Raw genomic sequence first — 10,448 nt, 5'->3', positions numbered from 1 at the left:
ATATATATATATTTTATTTGTAAGATGCGCTTTGGATATCCCTATAATTTACTTTGTTCTTAACTCTTGCCCCTCCCCTAGAGTGTAACTCAGAATGAACAGATTTTGCATTAAGATATCTGTTGCAAATACCAACTTCTATTTTTTATAATGTAATTTCAATAGGAATTTTTCCCTCTCTTTCTTTTTTCTCTGTGCCTTTTTTTTACACTAGCTAAAAAATTCTTATGATAATCAATTTTAACCCACATGTTGTATATCCCTATATATATCATCTGATTGGTACAGAGGAAAAAAATGGAATTATCTTTCCCTCTGCTAGATTTCATGATGCTTGTATTAATTCATCATATGATTGCAACAGCCTTTTTTTTTTTTTTTTGGCAACCATAATTTCTTATTGGTTCATACATGCATATTGACAGTAAAATAAGACACACTTTTTAAATGAATAATAATTGTTTTTGCAATATAAAGACTTTGATTAATCAAGGAAAGCATGCATTATCTCAAGTGTGCTCTGAGAGGTTAACCAAGTAAGTGCTTCCTTTTTAAAATACATTTGTTCAACTATTGATTTATTCATTAGCCATTTTTGAGACATCTATTCTGTGTGCATTGCAGAAAGATTTTTTTCCTAAGTGGTTAGACAGTTAAATCAGATAATTGAATACAAATATTTAATTATCCAAAGGAAAGCTTTTATTTTGTTGTATATTATCTAGATCACTATAAGCAAATAGAATTTTCAGTATTCTGAATAAAAATAGAGTTGCTTGTGTTTAATATGGTATACTTAACGTAAATTATTTCTCATGAACTTTGCATTATAGAAAACATTAATGAAGAACTTGTTGCCAAGAAGAGAGGCAAAAGGGAAGTTCAGGGATTGTAGATTATTGGAAAAGAAACCCAGTAGTGTTGCTTAAACATTAAAGATAATTTTACCATACAAGGAAGCAAAAAAAAATTTTTTTGAGAAGACATCCAATCTTTTGTTCAACTATAAAAAATAGAAATTCACAAACATGACTGCTTGAGTCTCGCTTTCTGGTTCTACTGTCCATCTTTCTCCCATTCTGATATTTATTAATCTGCTCCAGTATCTTTCTGTTCCATCTCTATTCACACACTCTATTCATACATTTAACCTGGTTCTTCAGCAATCTCAAAAGTAAGACCATGTATCTACAAGCAGGAAATATATATTAAATGAAAAGACTTTGAGATAGGTCTGAGTTCTGTGATTTATTTAGTCCACAATTTTGGGCACATGGCTTGGCCCCAAAAAAGTATATATCTCTTTATTGGTAGAATTGGGGGATAATGCTAATTCATCAAGTTATTATGAAGTTTAAGGAAACTAAATAAATAATATATAGTAGCTGATATTATTATTATTATTATTATTATTATTATTATTATTATTCTTGGTATCCAGTATAGGAAGTGCATTTATTCCATTATCCCCTAATCCTTTGACAATGCCTATCTCATAAATGAATTTTGCCATAACATATAATGTGTACATCTATTGGTTTTTTGTCTACCCTGCGCCCATACTTTTCAGGCTAGCATGCCTCTTCTCAGATTTACCATTCCTGCAATTTTTATCAACAACTTTTCCCAAGGAGTTGCCATGTTCCTACATGCCCATGGCCATCTGGTCACACTTAGATTAACAATAGGAATCTTATTTGAGTTTAGCAATTCAGCCAAAGCTATTGTAAATTGTTTTGGATCTTTCAGCTTTTTGTTCATTTGTTTTAGTTTGGTTATATGAGTCTAGAAGCATACCTTGCCTAATGTGTGTAGTAAGGATTTTACAAATTTTGTTAAATAAATGATTGAACATATTTAAAAACATATAGTTAAAAGAACTTGTTTCTATAAGTCTTAGGATCGGGCAATTGGCTGTGCCTTGTTACCTTTTATTCTTTTATACATTATGCAAATTTTTGTAGCCTTCTTCAGGTAAAAGAATTTAATTTTCTCCTTTACCACAGTAATGTGTGAATCTTAAATTACACTCAAGTAGGATACTGAAAATGTATTTGTATTATATAAACTGTACAATAAATAAGTAAAGAGTGCATATTCCCCAACCTATAAATATTTGATTTTTTTAATTAGGCAAGAATGATATAAAGTATAAAGATAAGAGACTGAAGACACAGGAAATATTGAGGTAAAAGGGAATTTCTAAATCTTTGACTTGCAGTCTGTTTTACACAAAATTTTGACTTTTGTGAGGGGCGCCTAGGTGGCTCAGTCAGTTAAACATCTGCCTTTGGCTCAGGTCTTGATCACAGGGTCCTGGGATCCAGCCCCACGTCGGGCTTCCTGCTCAGGAGGGAATCCTCTTCTCCCTCTCGCTCTGCTCCTCCCTCCCCCCCCCCCCCCCCCCCCCCCCGGCTCATGTTCTCTCTCTCCCTCTCTTGCAAATAAATAAAATTTTTAAAAAAATTTTTGACTTTTTTGTGTTTCATTCACAAAAATAAGAAAGGGAGTGAGGTCTGTGAGAAATCAGAACAAGATTGTGGTTTGATAGTCAATTGATTATGACTGATTGGTGACTTCATCAATAGCAATTTGATCACTGTTTTCCAGTTCCCACAATCTGCTCATTCAGCTGTCCAAGGAATGCTGCTGAAATAGGCTGTCTCCATTCTCTCTCCCATCTGCTGTTTTTATTTTTACACCTTAATTATGAAATTAGGTCCAGAAAAGTGGAAAATTTTGCAGTATCCTACAACTACAGTAAGTTTTTCATAATCATTTGAAGGAGTGGTCAGTCATGTGGTATAAGAACTCTGGGCAAGATCTTCCATGATCAGGGTTCTTATTCCTGCTTTATCACCAACAAACTGGATAGCACCGGTCAAGTATTGTGTAACTCTTCTTTTCTGTGATTCCATTACTTGAAAGGACTAGGTTGTTGCAGATTATAGATAAAGCAAAATATTAATATTAAATCTTAAGAAATTACTCTCATATAGTTCTATTGCTACAAAAACAGATTTAAAAAGTCTGTCTTGGGGTGCCTGGCTGGATCATTGGTTGAGTGGATGACTCTTAACTTGGGCTCAGGTCATGGTCTCAGGGTCCTGGGATCAAGCCCTGCATCAGTTTCTGCGCTCAGTAGACAGCCTGCTTCAGGATTCTCTCTCCCTCCCCCTCCCCCCACTACCCACTCAAATGAATAAATAAATCTTTAAAAAAAATCTGTCTAAGTTTGGAACTGGCATAATGTCAGACATATAGACTGGGTCAGAATAAAGAGCCTAGAAATAAACCCACACATATTTATTGTCAACTGGTTTTGACAAAGGATGCAATGGCGTAAAAACTGTCTTCAACAAGTGGTGTTGGGAACACTGGATATCCACATGCAGAAGAATAAAATTGGACCTATATTTTATACCATACAAAAAAGTCAACTCAAGATAGATTAAAAACATAAGAACTGAAATTATAAAACTCCTAAAAGAAAACCTAAGGGGAAATCTTCATGGCTTGAATCTTGGTAATGATTTCTTGGATATGGCACCAAAGGACAGGAAAGAAAAGTAAAAATAATCAAGTGGACAAGAGCAAACTAAAAAGCTTCTGAACAATAAAAGAATCAATCTTTTGAGTGAAAAAGTGACCCACAAAATGAGAAAAATATTTGCAATCCATATATTGGATAAGGTTTTATTCCAAAATATATAAGGAACTCCTAAACTTAATAGCAAGCAAACCAAAACAAGAAAACAAATAACTATTAAAAAATGAGAAAGGGACTTGAATAGACATCTCTCTAAAAAAGACATACAAGTGACTAACAGACATATGAAAAGATGCTCCATATCATTAATCAATAGGGAAATGCAAATCAAAATCCAATGAGATATCACCTCACATCTAGGATAGCTATTATAAAAAAATTATTGGTGTGTATGTGTAGAAATTGGAACCCTTGTACACTGTTGGTGGAAATGTAAAATGGTCCAGGTACTATAGAAAACAATGTGGAGTTTCCTTAAAAGATTAAAAATAGAGCTACCATATGATCCAGCAATCTCACTTCTAGGTATTTATGAAAAAGAGTTGAAATTAAGATCTCAAAGAAATATTTCCATCCCCATGTTCATTGCATTATTATTCACAATAGCAAAGATGTAAAGACAACCTAAATGTCCATCAATAGATGAATAAAGAAAATGTGGTATATACATATGATCGGATTATTACTGAGTCTAAAAAAAGAAGGAAATCCTGCCATACATGACACCATGGATGAATCTTGAGAACAGTATGTTAAATAAAATAAGCCAGTCACAAAAGAACAAATACTGTATGATTCTACTTTATATGAGGTATTTAAAATAGTCAAACTAAAAAAACAAAGGGTCGGGGCACCTGGGTGGCTCAGTCGGTTAAGCTTCTGCCTTCAGCTCAGATCATGATCCTAGGGTACTGAGATTGAACCCCACATTCGGCTCTAGGGAGCCTGCTTTTCCCTCTCCATCTGCCATTCCCCCTGCTTGTGCTCGCTCTCTCTGTCAAACAAATCAATAAAATAAATAAAATCTTAAAAACAAAAAAATCAAAACAAAACAAAAAACCAAAGAGTAAAATGATAGTTGCCAGGGGCTAGGTGTAGAAAGAAATGGGAAGAGGCTATTCAATGGGTGTAAAATTTCAATTATGCAAGATAAATAAATTCTAGAAATCTGCTAAACAATACTGTGCCTATAGTTAATAATCTTGTATACTAGTCAATAATAGTATATTGTACACTTAAATTTTATTAAATAAGTACTAGGAACGTAATGTACAACATGATGGCTATATGGTATATAACATGTAGCATATATGATATATATGAAAGTTGTTAAGAGAGTAAATCCTAAGAGTTCTCATTAGAAGGAGAAATTTTTTTCTCTTTTTTTTTATTTCTTTTTTTTTTTTTTGTATCTTCATAAGATGATGTATGTTAACTAAACTTATTGTGGTAATCACTTCACAATATATGTGTGTCAAACCTTTATGCTGTACACCTGAAACTTAACACAGTGATACACGTCAATCATATCTCAATAAAACCAGGGGAAAAAAGGAAAAATATTTTAAAATTTGTTAAAAGGATAAATAAATCTCATGTTTTCACAATTCAAGGAGAGGGGGGAGGAGAAAGAGGATAATAAACCTAAGGACACTGGTAATTGTTCATCACTCATATACCTGCCAATAGATTCAAGACCTTGGGGCATAAAATTTGTCAAGGAACTGGAGCAGTGACTAGGGAACAGTTAAGGGTGGAGGACTTTTGAAAGCACTGGTGAGAAATCATAATTATCTTTAAGATAATCTAGAACCACTGCAGAGCTTTTAAAGTAGGGGGATAACATGATCAGATTATATTCTAGAACTATTGTTTTTCTTGAAAAACATGGAAAATGGGTCGCAGAGAACACTAAAACTGGAAAATTAGATAGTAAGAAGTTCCTATTAATTCTTGGTTTATAAATCTTGCCTTCTAAATCCAGGTAAGAGATGATGATGGTCTGAACTGAGACAGTGGGCATGGATATCCAGAGAAATGGGAGAAAAGAGAAATTCTCAGGAAGTTTAATAGATAAAATGTGGTGATTGGTTTATTATTCTCAGGTTCCATTTCAGAATATTTCTTCTTCTTTCATCCTTCCTTGGAATCTTAGTTACTGATGCACATTTAAAATCACCTTGAAACTTTATTATTATTATTATTATTATTATTATTATTATTATTATTATTATTATTATTATTATTATTATTATTATTATTATTATTATTATTATTATTATTATTATTATTATTATTATTATTATTATTATTATTATTATTATTATTATTATTATTATTATTATTATTATTATTATTATTATTATTATTATTATTATTATTATTATTATTATTATTATTATTATTATTATTATTATTATTATTATTATTATTATTATTATTATTATTATTATTATTATTATTATTATTATTATTATTATTATTATTATTATTATTATTATTATTATTATTATTATTATTATTATTATTATTATTATTATTATTATTATTATTATTATTATTATTATTATTTGTTCCAAAATATAAATTGATACTTATCCTTTCAAAAATTTGGATTAGGGGCGCCTGGGTGGCACAGCGGTTAAGCGTCTGCCTTCAGCTCAGGGCGTGATCCCGGCGTTACGGGATCGAGCCCCACGTCAGGCTCCTCCACTGGGAGCCTGCTTCTTCCTCTCCCGCTCCCCCTGCTTGTGTTCCCTCTCTCGCTGGCTGTCTCTATCTCTGTCAAATAAATAAATAAAATCTTTAAAAAAAAAATTTTGGATTATCACTGACACAGAAATATTGCATTAAGGTGCTAGTCCAGGAAGTGAATTCTGCACAAAGTAAAGACTTGGTATTAAATGTTAGCATGCAAAAATGAGGAAGTACTTCAGACTGAAGAAAACTTCTGATAAGTAGTTTGGGCAAAATTTAACCAAAACAGAACCAAAAAAGGAGTTTGATGGTTATACTATGGTGATATTGGGTGGCATTTTTTAAAGCTATAAATGCTGGATCCATAGTTACCATGTGACCAGGAACTAAGATTCTTGAAATATGATGAAAGTGACATTTTTGAAAGAACATTCAGTATTTGCAAACAAGGTTCGCCTAGTAATTGAAAGTTGGCTACATATTAAAAAGATTTACCCAGTTTTACCATGAATTTTAGTAGAAGATACAAGCTGTATGTAACAAAGTTAAAATTGAATTTATTTTCCAAAATGGAATTGTTTTAAATACTGCCTAGTGAATTAATCTCTGAAAAGCATTATCATATAATATTTACTCTTTCCGGACCAATGTAAATAGCTATGTTTCCTGCCTTTGAGAATCTTTGGGACTAAAATGGATGACAAAAACAATAAACATAGAAAAGCAGACAAATGAATCTCCACTATATAGAAATTCTGGGAGGCAATGCCTTGAAAGAAGATAAGTTGAAAGAAAATAAATTCAATAAGGAAGGGCTTATATTTTGTAAGTGACCCTATGCAGGAAATTAAATACATATAAGCAGATATGAGACAAGAATTGGAAATGTTCTTTGGGTATTCCTTTCAACATTCCCAGTGTCTGTAATGATATTCATTGTAGAGCACTTTCATATCTATTATCCCTCTTTTTAAATCCTTCAAGTATATTAAAAGTTATTTACATAGTATACATATTTACAATCCAACTCCCATGAGCCAGTCCAACAAAGTTTCTACAGAAATGGAATATCAATTACTTAAACCTGAATAACTATATGCCAAAAGTTTGTTTCCCTTTACCTTTTTTTATTCTCCTGTTCTGTTCTATTACTTAATTAATTAATTAATTAATTTCTGGAACGCTTGTCTCTAGGCATTTTATTGCATGTATATGCTACTCAGAGTATTTATTCTCGAATTGTAATTAGCATATTCTTATTTTCTTCCTTAAATACTTTTCTTTGTAGGTGTAGTTTATTTGTTCTGTTCCGTTAAAGTAACTAGGTCTAAAATCTTAATGCGCTACCACATTCAGAGGCAGATTTGCCTTATTCCCCTCTCCCACCCACTCCCTGCAGTCTTTCTCTCAAGCTTATACATTTTCTTTAAATCCAACTTTAGCAAGATTTTAAGAAGCCTGGTTTTAGTTTTGATTTCCTCCTTCCTCTTAGATTAAAGTTCCATTTCCTCACATGATTCTTTCCTAATCGCCACCAATAAAGAAATTGTGTCCACTTCTTTCTTCCTTTAACTTCTACTTTCTCATCTTTATAAAACCTTTTTCAAGATATGTGCTCCCTTGAATTTTAAACTTTGCCTTCAGCAGAGTACTCCCTTCACCGGAGGCTCAACAGGAGTAGAGAGAATGAGATACTTACCCTTTAGCCAATGTTATCTTCCTTTTAAATGTTGAAATAGGAAAGGTAATCAACTGTAACAGAAGTCTATTGATACTGCCTAACCTCGTACCTTCCGTGTCAGGCATGCAACCCTGTCCCAGCAGCGTCAGGCACACAGATGGAACCTTCGATGTCAGGCACAAAAAGCTGCAGCTTGCTTGAATTTCTCCTGCTGTTCCAGAAGGGAGAGTCTGAAGGACTCTGCATGGGGTTGATACTCATCATCCATAACTAATATTCGAGACAATTAATACTTGTGTATATGAACCACAGGTGATACACCAGTTTTAAAAAGCTCAGCATGCTTTTCCTTTCCAAATTTATCCGGTAAACCTTTCCTATCAAGATGTATGACCAGTATTTTTACAGCTCTGTCTTCAACTTTAATAAATCTTATGGCTTTATCGAGTTACTGTATCAAATTTCTGACTTCGCATTTTCTTCTGTTGACTCTCATTCAAAATTCTCTGGCATGATTTTTTAATATATTTTAACTATTTTCTCCTTTCTTTTTCTTAATTAGAGAATTGTCAGCGCAAAGGCCTATATCATGAACATACCTGGCTTATTACATTCTCTTTTTCATCTTGCACTTTACTGCTTTCCAGTGTGGAATGCATTTCCCCCAGAGGAAGCATTCCGTCCATAATCAGAGGAGAAGTTAAACGGGCTACTTAACTTCACTCCCCTAGTGACTTTTATCTCTCTCCCCACCCACCCAGTCAGATGGGGAATGCCTTTTACACTGGCAAACAGAGCATTTCGCGTCCACGATGTCATTCAGCAAAGCTTTATGTTTTAAGAAGAATATAATTATTTGCTTGTTCAAACATAATAAATAGCCATTCTGTGTTCCCCTTTAGAAAAAAATTTAGATTTTTCATCAGTCAATTGCACAGTTATATTTTTGTCCTTGAAAGTTGACTGCTTCTACTCTAAAAAGTCCTTCAGTGGAACAGACGGACAGTACCCAGTATAATCAGGATTTAGTGATGCTAAATGATGCCTTCTAACTTCATATCTTCCCTTTCTGGACCCTTGAATTTTGGCACCATTTCAGGTGTATATCCAATAAGTTTGGGTCAATCTTATCAGAGCCTCAGATGCCTACCTAGTGGGCATCTGGAGCTGTAACCCCTAGCAGCACATGTCTGCACCTGCTGTCAAAAACTGTACACCCAGTCAGGGCTTGAGAGTACTTTTCTCTTTCCGGTTTTTACATGAAAATATTAATGTAACACTTCCTAAAAATAGGCAATGTTCTGAGCATTTTATATCCTTTAACTTAGGTGATCCTTAGAACATCTTGTGGGGTAGATACTAGGACTATTTTCATTTTACAGGTAAAGAAACCATGACACAGAAAAGTATTCTAACTTGCTTATTGTAAATAGCTAGCAGGTGACAAAAGACATTTGGACACTGTATTGTAGGCTTCTTGTTAAATCCTTTCTGTCTGTAGCAAAAATTTCTTAAATTTTAAGTAAATGTAAATAACCCCAAATCTTAAGAAACTGTATCAGAATGTGTTTGAATTTTGTACTCAAAAATGAGAATTTTTGTGGGGTTTTTTTATTAAGGTAATTTAGTATATTTGCATTATCAGATTTATGTACTTAATCTTATAATATTGTTTCAGTATGGTAAGTGCTTTTATTACTATTTTTTTTCTCTTTTGATATGTAAGGTATAATTGTTTCTGTTTTCTTTCTTTACTTATTTGATAGCTATAAAAAAATCTTTGTCCTACTAGAGATTACCTTAACCTTTTTAAAAAACAAACTTGAACTTATATTTCTCTTACTATCATACTGATTCTTCTCAACGAAGAAAAATTTAGCAAGTTTATTTTCCTTTTCTACCCATAGTTGTTTTCTAACTTTGTAATTTAATATTTTTCACTTCAGATTTACCTTATTTTTAAATTATGTGTTTCTTTGTCCAAAAATTAATATGGCATTTGTGTTCAGTTTGTTTAACCATTCAGTATGTTAACTCAGGGCTCACTTGACACCATGCAGACCATGAGATTTTTCTTATAAATGTTCTTAACTTCTTTATTTTGATTCAGTTTTCAAATCGCTGCATATTTCAAACAGGCGTATGTCTGTGAAGTTTTTTTCCACCTTATAAGAGTGTGAAATTACACTGTTAAGCCGTGTGTATCTGAGATTTTTCTTCTTTTTCCTTCAAATATAACACAGTTATAAAGTTCTTGGTGGGAGTATTTCCCCTCAAAACTCTCTTAATATTTCAATGTCTTCTAGAGTTAGTGATACAGAAAAAGTTTAAGGTCAAACTGATATTATTCCTTTGCATGTAAACTTTATTTATTTCTGCCTGAACATCCTTTGAAATTCCCTTAATCCATGCACTTCAAAAAATTCACCAAGCTCTCTAGATATTGGTGTACTTAAGCTAATAAACCCAGAAATTCTAATTATTCTTCAACCTAGGTAAGCTATCCTTTCCAGATTCTAA

Source organism: Ursus maritimus, unplaced genomic scaffold (assembly GCF_017311325.1).
Source record: "Ursus maritimus isolate PB19 unplaced genomic scaffold, ASM1731132v1 scaffold_1, whole genome shotgun sequence".
Classification (NCBI taxonomy): Eukaryota; Metazoa; Chordata; class Mammalia; order Carnivora; family Ursidae; genus Ursus; species Ursus maritimus.
This window is presented reverse-complemented; position numbering follows the sequence as displayed.